General features: G+C 33.0%; 2 long non-coding RNA genes across 7 annotated transcripts; one reads left to right on the top strand and one right to left on the bottom strand.

Moving 5' to 3' along the window:
• Positions 1 to 1191: 1191 nt before the first annotated feature.
• LOC132088076 (uncharacterized) lies at positions 1192 to 3388 on the bottom strand. 4 transcript variants are annotated; one of them, XR_009421293.1, is made up of 6 exons: positions 3169 to 3388; positions 2920 to 3064; positions 2407 to 2861; positions 2135 to 2337; positions 1612 to 2076; positions 1192 to 1542 (listed from the first exon to the last, which is right to left on the bottom strand). It is a non-coding gene; the product is annotated as an uncharacterized LOC132088076 (long non-coding RNA). The 4 variants fall into 4 exon arrangements; XR_009421294.1 differs by lacking the exon at positions 3169 to 3388 and having other exon boundaries at positions 2407 to 2619; positions 2677 to 2861; positions 2920 to 3144; XR_009421292.1 differs by lacking the exon at positions 3169 to 3388 and having other exon boundaries at positions 2407 to 2624; positions 2677 to 2861; positions 2920 to 3143.
• A 5-nt stretch (positions 3389 to 3393) lies between these two features.
• Positions 3394 to 5620, top strand: LOC132088077 (uncharacterized). 3 transcript variants are annotated; one of them, XR_009421296.1, is made up of 7 exons: positions 3394 to 3608; positions 3713 to 3928; positions 3987 to 4171; positions 4224 to 4441; positions 4510 to 4711; positions 4770 to 5234; positions 5304 to 5620. It is a non-coding gene; the product is annotated as an uncharacterized LOC132088077 (long non-coding RNA). The 3 variants fall into 3 exon arrangements; XR_009421297.1 differs by having other exon boundaries at positions 4229 to 4441; XR_009421295.1 differs by having other exon boundaries at positions 3987 to 4441.
• The last annotated feature ends 3130 nt before the right edge of the window (positions 5621 to 8750 follow it).

Consider the following 8750-nt stretch of genomic DNA (forward strand, 5'->3'; position numbering starts at 1 on the left):
ATATCTACATTCAAACAGCATCAAATACACGTGTATTCAATGTGAATATAGTGTTATAGAATCAGTTTCATGATATACATTAAACAGTATCAAATATACGTGTATTCAATGTGAAGGAGGTCGGAGAAAAAGGCCCAGACGAAAAAGGCCCAGACGAAAAAGGCCCGCGAAAAAGGCCCAGACGAAAAAGGCCCATACGAAAAAGGCCCACTTTTTTCTAAATTCAAAAGTGGGCCTTTTTCTCCATTGGACTGGGCCTTTTTCTCCGATCAATTTCCATTTTCTTACAAACTTTATGTTTGTTTCGAAAATTGTATTTCCCACCTTCTATTCCGTGGAATTTGGAATGTACAAAAGTTGCTGAAACCGTGATCTTCTTTAAGGTTTGCAGAGATCAAACAATGTTAGCGTTTGTGCGCTAGTTAATCTTTGATTATTTATTCGGTTGCAATCTAATTTCGGATTATATTAGTATTTATATATTGCTAATATCCCGTTTAATAAAGTTCATTTTTCACAATTTTTGTTTATTGAACTACCATCGCTTTTTTAAATATAATACAAAAAATAAATGTTTTTCGCACTTAGCCTTGTTCTGTCCACCCTCTTTCATTATTCCCCCAATCCCCAGTCCATCTCCCATATAGCTTCTTTTTGTCGATACTTATGCCATAGGTAAAGACCACTGATTCGTTGGGAATACGGAAACTGAATGAGTTCCGCGGGGCTTTTGTGGTTGCTGGGAACAAAAATATATGTTACCACGAAGACTAGTTTATTATCATTAACATTTGATAAATAATGTTTATAGGAATAATATTACAAACTTAAATTATCGTCTGAGGCAAGGACCAAAACAAAGATTATGTAATTCAATATTGATTCTAATACCATTTATTCCTTATACATTTTCAATTCTTTTAACACTTACAAAGAGCCCAATAAATATATTAAAATCATAACCTACTGCTATAAATGATTCTGTTCGTTCTTCGTGTCCTGTTTTCACCTTTTGCACATTTTCAAGCAGCTATTGATTACCTAATTACACATCACATAATACATTGAGATATAAGGAAGCTTTACACTTTACGTTAACAAAGCTACTAATAATGACAAATCAATTTTCTACCATGACGGACTTTTTTTTAAAATGAGAGTCTGTTATTAGTGAAGACACTAAACCTTTTTAAATGAATCTTAGATATTTTTTCTTCAAATTTTCCACGATCATGGAAGGCATGCCAGTGTATTTTTCTATAAAACTATCACGACATGGCTGCACATGAAAGAACAAGAGTTTAGCTCATCCATGAGTCAGTATCAGTCTTTCATACGGTAAATTTGCCTTTTTTCTTTAGTTTATTCACTTTATGTTCTTTCTTTTCAGTTTTATTTTTCTTAATGTTGGCTTTTCTCTTTTTCTGTTGTTATTCCTTTCTCTTTTCCTTTTCTTCGATTCGTTCAGCGCAATTTATGTTACTTTCTGATTTGATCTCGTTCATTAATTGATTTGGCAAGCAATTCCACATAGTCTTTTACCTATTGCAATACAGAAAGGTTAAAAGTTTTCAAGATCTTACAAATATTTTTGTCAAATTGAAAGTTTACCTGAAAACCTTCAGCTATTTGCAGAGCACCATTTCATGCCTGTTTCTATTCAATGCTTCTTGCATTCTCAGCTTCAGCTTGGCCTACCAAGATATTCATTTTTGGTTTAAGTTTTATTTTCTTTCATTTTAATCGTTGCCACTTCTGGATATAAAGTGGTCTTTTTCAGAATGGGTGAGGAATTAGATAGTTCTCCAAAATCAAATTTGCTGGAAACTAGGCAGCCTTCACTGTTAAAAATTGGTGTTGCCAGTGTACTTGCTAGTCTTGGTTGAGGAATTTCTGTTTTAACAAACTCTGAAAGACCAGAGGTTGATGACACAGATACTGCCTTGGTGGCTCGAGCATGTTTGGCAATTCAGGACCTCTTCTTCTTACTTTTTCTTTTTAATTTCTTCTTCATTCCCTCTAACTTCCGTTTAAATTGGATTTTCGTTGCCTTATCAGACAATTCCAGCTTTTCCTCTGAAAATCAATGGAATAAACTGGCCGGTCTTCCTTAAATGTAAATGTTAACACATACCTGTTAAGTGTGAGGCGTTCATTCAGTTTATGTTCTTTCTTCTCAGTTTTCTTTTTCTTAATGTTGGCTTTTCTCGTTTTCTGTTGTTATTCCTTTCTCTTTTCCTATTCTTCGATGCGTTCAGCCAACTTCTTTTTACTATCTGATTTGATTTCATCTTGTTTCATAATAGATTTAGCAAGCCATTCCACATTGTTTTTTACCTATTGCAATACAGAAAGGTTAAAATTATTTAAGATCTTACAAATATGTATGTCAAATTGAAAGGTTACCTGAAAACCTTCAGCTGTTTGCAAAGCATCTTTTCATGCCTGTTTCTCTTCAATACTTCTCACATTCCAACTTCAGCTTGGCCATCCAAGATTTTCACTTTGGCTTTGAGTTTTTTTTTATCGTTGCTACTTTTCAATCTAAAGTGTTCTTGTTCAGAATGGGTGAGGGATTAGATAGTTCTCCTAAATCAAATTTGCTGAATACTAGGCAGCCTTCGCTGTTGAAAATTGGTGTTAGCGGTGTACTTGTTGGTCTTGGTTCAGGAATACCTGTTTTGACAAACTCTGTGGGATCAGAGGTTGATGACACTGATGCTGCCTCGGTGGCTTGTGCAAGTTGGGCAATTCAGGACCACTTCTTGTTATTTTTCTTTTTTAATTTCTTCTTCTTCAATTTTTCTAACTCCTTTTAAGTTTGGTTTTCATTGTTCTATCAGACAAATCCAGCCTTTTCCCTGAAAATAGATGGAATAAGCTGGCCCGTCTTCCTTAAACGTAAAGATTAACACATACCTGTTAAGTGTGAGGTGTTAGCTGCTAGACATTCTTCCTGTTCAACACCAACCTTATTGCTATTGAGATCGTCAACTGTAGATACACTTTCAATTGGAATGTTGGTCAATAAGCTAGAAATCATGATTTTTTGGGTTCTCATTTCCTATTAATTTTGTTTAGACGACACTTTCAAGTTCTTGTTTTCTCTTTTTCCATTTACAAAAACTGCCTCTCGTATTATAACCTTTAAACTTTATTATTATATACCTTGATTTCTCAACATTATCACTGATCACTCCATAGATCAAACTATACGAAACAAGTCTATTGTTATTTTCTTCAGGGAACGGCATTTTCAAGTCAAATCTAGCGTCAGGACGCCACAAACAATGGCGGACGGTTTTTAACATAAAATTTTTAAAATTTTTAATTCTTTTATTACAAATTCAACAAAATTTAGTTCCTTTGTATAACAATAATAATGAATTATAATAATAGAACAATAACAAAGGAACTAAATTTTGTTGAATTTAATAAAGCTTTAGCTAAAAGTTTTAATAACAGCTTTCCACCGTCCGCCATTGTTTGTGGCGTCCTGACGCTAGATTTGGCTTCAAAATGCCGTTCCCTAAAGAAAATAACAATAGACTTATTGTTTCGTATAGTTTGATCTATGGAGTGATCAGTGATAATGTTGAGAGATCAAGGTAAATAATAATAAAGTTTAAAGGTTATAATATGAGAGGCAGTTTTTGTAAATAGAAAAAGAGAAAACAAGAACTTGAAAGTGACGTCTAAACAAAATTTGTAGGAAATGAGGATCCTAAAAATCAAGAGCCTTATAAAACGCGAGGGTCCATTGACATCGTCGCTCTTAAAAAGCAACTCTCTCCTGAAGAGTTTTTCATTGCTAGCTTATTGACCAACATTCCAACTGAAAGTGTATCTACAGTTGACGATCTCAATAGCAATAAGGTTGGTGTTGAACAAGAAGAATGTCTAGCAGCTAACACCTCACACTTAACAGGTATGTGTTGATCTTTACGTTCAAGGAAGACTGACCAGCTTATTCCATCCATTTTCAGGGAAAAGGCTGGATTTGTCTGATAGGACAATGAAAACCAAACTTAAAAGGAGTTAGAAAAATTGCAGAAGAAGAAATTAAAAAAGAAAAATAACAAGAAGTGGTCCTGAATTGCCAAACTTGCACAAGCCACCGAGGCAGCATCAGTGTCATCAACCTCTGATCCGACAGAGTTTGTCAAAACAGGTATTCCTGAACCAAGACCAACAAGTACACTGCTAACACAAATTTTCAACAGTGAAGGCTGCCTAGTATTCAACAAATTTGATTTAGGAGAACTATCTTATCCCTCACCCATTCTGAACAAGACCACTTTAGATTCAAAAGTGGCAACAATAAAAAAAAAACTCAAAGCCAAAGTGAAAATCTTGGATGGCCAAACTGAAGTTGAATGCGAGAAGTATTGAAGAGAAACAGGCGTGAAAAGGTGCTCTGCAAAGAGCAGAAGGTTTTCAGGTAAACTTTCAATTTGACAAACATATTTTTAAGATTTTAAATAATTTAACCTTTCTGTATTGCAATAGGTGAAAAACAATGTGGAATTGCTTGCTAAATCTATTAAGAAACAAGATGAAATCAAATCAAATTGTAAAAGAAGTTGGCTGAACGCATCGAAGAATAGGAAAAGAGAAAGGAATAACAACAGAAAACGAGAAAAGCAAACACTAAGAAAAAGAAAACTGAAAATAAAGAACATAACCCGAATGAACACCTCACACTTAACAGGTATGTGTTAACATTTACATTTAAGGAAGACCGGCCAGTTTATTCCATTGATTTTCAGGGAAAAAGCTGGAATTGTCTGATAAGACAACGAAAATCAAACTTAAACGGAAGTTAGAGGGAATGAACAAGAAATTAAAAAGGAAAAGTAAGAAGAAGAGGTCCTGAATTGCCAAACATGCTCGAGCCACCAAGGCAGCATCTGTGTCATCAACCTCTGGTCTTTCAGAGTTTGTTAAAACAGAAATTCCTGAAGCAAGACTAGCAAGTACACTGGCAACACCAATTTTTAACAGTGGAGGCTGCCTAGTTTCCGGCAAATTTGACTTTGGAGAACTATCTAATTCCTCACCCATTCTGAATAAGACCACTTTAGATCCAGAAGTGGCAACGATTAAAATGAAAGAAAATAAAACTTAAACCAAAAATGAAAATCTTGGTAGGCCAAGCTGAAGTTGAAAATGCAAGAAGTATTGAAGAGAAACAGGCACGAAATGGTGCTCTGCAAATAGCTGAAGGTTTTCAGGTAAACTTTCAATTTGACAAAAATATTTGTAAGATCTTGAAAACTTTTAACCTTTCTGTATTGCAATAGGTAAAAGACTATGTGGAATTGCTTGCCAAACCGAATAATGAACGAGATCAAATCAAATCAGAGAGTAACAAAAATTGCGCTGAACGAATCGAAGAAAAGGAAAAGAGAAGGGAATAACAACAGAAAAGGAGAAAAGCCAACATTAAGAAAAAGAAAACTGAAAAGAAAGAACATAAAGTGAATAAACTAAAGAAAAAAGGCAAATTTATCGCATGAAAAACTGATACTGACTGATGGATCAGCTAAACTTGTGTTCTTTCATGTGCAGCCATGTCGTGATAGTTTTTTAGAAAAATACACTGATATGCCTTCCATGATCGTGGAAAATTTGAAGAAAAAAAATCTTAGATTCAATTTAAAAGGTTTAGTGTCTTCACTAATAAGAGACTCATAAAAAAAAATCCGTCGTAGTAGAAAATTGATTTGTCATTATTAGTAGCTTTGCTAACGTAAAGTGTAAAGCTTCCTTATATCTCAATGTATTATGTCATGTGTAATTAGGTAATCAATAGCTGCTTGAAAATGTACAAAAGGTGAAAACAGGACACGAAGAACGAACAAAATCATTTATAGCAGTAGGTTATGATTTTAATATATTTATTGGGCTCTTTGTAATTGTTAAAAGAATTGAAAATGTATAAAGAATAAATGGTATTAGAATCAATATTGGATTACAATAGTCTTTGTTTTGGTCCTTGCTTCAGACGATAGTTCAAGTTTGTACTATTATTCCTATAAACATTATTTATCAAATGTTAATAATAATAAACTAGTCTTCGTGGTAACATATATTTTTGTTCCCAGCAACCACAAAAGCCCCGCGGAACTCATTCAGTTTCCTTATTCACAACGAATCAGTGGTCTTTACCTATGGCATAAGTATCGACGAAGGGAAGTTATAAGGGAGATGGACTGGGGGCTGGGGGAATAATCAAAGAGGGTGGACAGAACAAGGCTAAGTGCGAAAAACATTAATTTATTGTATTATATTAAAAAAAGCCGATAGTAGTTCAATAAACAAAAATTGTGAAAAATGAACTTTATTTAACGGGATATTAGCAATATATAAATACTAACGTAATCCGAAATCAGATTGCTAACGAATAAATAATCAAAGATTAACTAACGTACATACGCTAACATTGTTTGATCTCGGCAAACCTTATAGAAGGTAACGGTTTCAGCAACCTGTGTACATTCCACTTTCCACGGAATAGGAAGTTGGAAATATATTTTGAAAATAAATATAAAGTTTGTGGGAACATGGAAATTAAACGGAGAAAAAGGCCCAGTCCAATGGAGAAAAAGGCCCACTTTTGAATTTGAAAAAAAGTGGGCCTTTTTCGTATGGGCCTTTTTCGTCTGGGCCTTTTTCGCGGGCCTTTTTCGTCTGGGCCTTTTTCGTCTGGGCCTTTTTCTCCGCCAATCAAATATTGAAACTCACTGTATCACACTATATTCACATTGAATACACGTAGATTTGATGCTGTTTAAATGTAGATATCATGAAATTGATTCTATAACACTATATTCACATTGAATACACGTATATTTGATACTGTTTGAATGTAGATATGAAACTGATTCTATAACACTATATTCACATTGAATACACGTATATTTGATGCTGTTTGAATGTAGATATTGAAACTCACTGTATCACACTATATTCACATTGAATACACGTATATTTCATAATGTTTGAATGTACATCATGAAACTGATTCTATAACACTATATTCACATTGAATACACGTATATTTGATGCTGTTTGAATGTAGATATTGAAACTCACTGTATCACACTATATTCACATTGAATACACGTATATTTGATGCTGTTTGAATGTAGATTTGATGCTGATATATTTGAATGTTTGAAGATATTGAAACTGATTCACTGTATCACACTATATTCACATTGAATACACGTATATTTGATGCTGTTTGAATGTAGATATTGAAACTCACTGTATCACACTATATTCACATTGAATACACGTATATTTGATGCTGTTTGAATGTAGATATTGAAACTGATTCTATCACACTATATTCACTTTGAATACACGTATATTTGATGCTGTTTGAATGTAGATATTGAAACTCACTGTATCACACTATATTCACATTGAATACAGATATATTTATTTGATACTGTTTGATCACACTATATCACATTGAATGTATATTTGACTGTTTGAATGTAGATATTGAAACTATAACACTATATTCACATTGAATACACGTATATTTGATGCTGTTTGAATGTAGATATTGAAACTCACTGTATCACACTATATTCACATTGAATACACGATATATTTGATACTGTTTGAATGTACATCACTGATTGAAACTGATTCTATAACACTATATTCACATTGAATACACGTATATTTGATGCTGTTTGAATGTAGATATTGAAACTCATTGTATCACACTATATTCACAAAGAATACACGTATATTTGATGCTGTTTGAATGTAGATCATGAAACTGATTCTATAACACTATATTCACATTGAATACACGTATATTTGATGCTGTTTGAATGTGGATATTAAAACTCACTGTATCACACTATATTCACATTGAATACACGTATATTTGATGCTGTTTGAATGTAGATATTGAAACTCACTGTATCACACTATATTCACATTGAATACACGTATATTTGATACTGTTTGAATGTAGATCATGAAACTGATTCTATAACACTATATTCACATTGAATACACGTATATTTGATGCTGTTTGAATGTAGATATTGAAACTCACTGTATCACACTATCACATTGAATACACGTATATTTGATGCTGTTTGAATGTAGATATTGAAACTCACTGTATCACACTATATTCACATTGAATACACGTATATTTGATGCTGTTTGAATGTAGATATTGAAACTCACTGTATCACACTATATTCACATTGAATACACGTATATTTGATGCTGTTTGAATGTAGATATTGAAACTCACTGTATCACACTATATTCACATTGAATACACGTATATTTGATACTGTTTGAATGTAGATCATGAAACTGATTCTATAACACTATATTCACATTGAATACACGTATATTTGATGCTGTTTGAATGTAGATATTGAAACTCACTGTATCACACTATATTCACATTGAATACACGTATATTTGATGCTGTTTGAATGTAGATATTGAAACTCACTGTATCACACTATATTCACATTGAATACACGTATATTTGATGCTGTTTGAATGTAGATCATGAAACTGATTCTATAACACTATATTCACATTGAATACACGTATATTTGATGCTGTTTGAATGCAGATATTGAAACTCACTGTATCACACTATATTCACATTGAATACACGTACATTTGATACTGTTTGAATGTAGATCATGAAACTGATTCTATAACACTATATTCACATTGAATACACGCATATT

This window comes from Daphnia carinata, chromosome 6 (assembly GCF_022539665.2).
Source record: "Daphnia carinata strain CSIRO-1 chromosome 6, CSIRO_AGI_Dcar_HiC_V3, whole genome shotgun sequence".
NCBI classification, from domain to species: Eukaryota; Metazoa; Arthropoda; class Branchiopoda; order Diplostraca; family Daphniidae; genus Daphnia; species Daphnia carinata.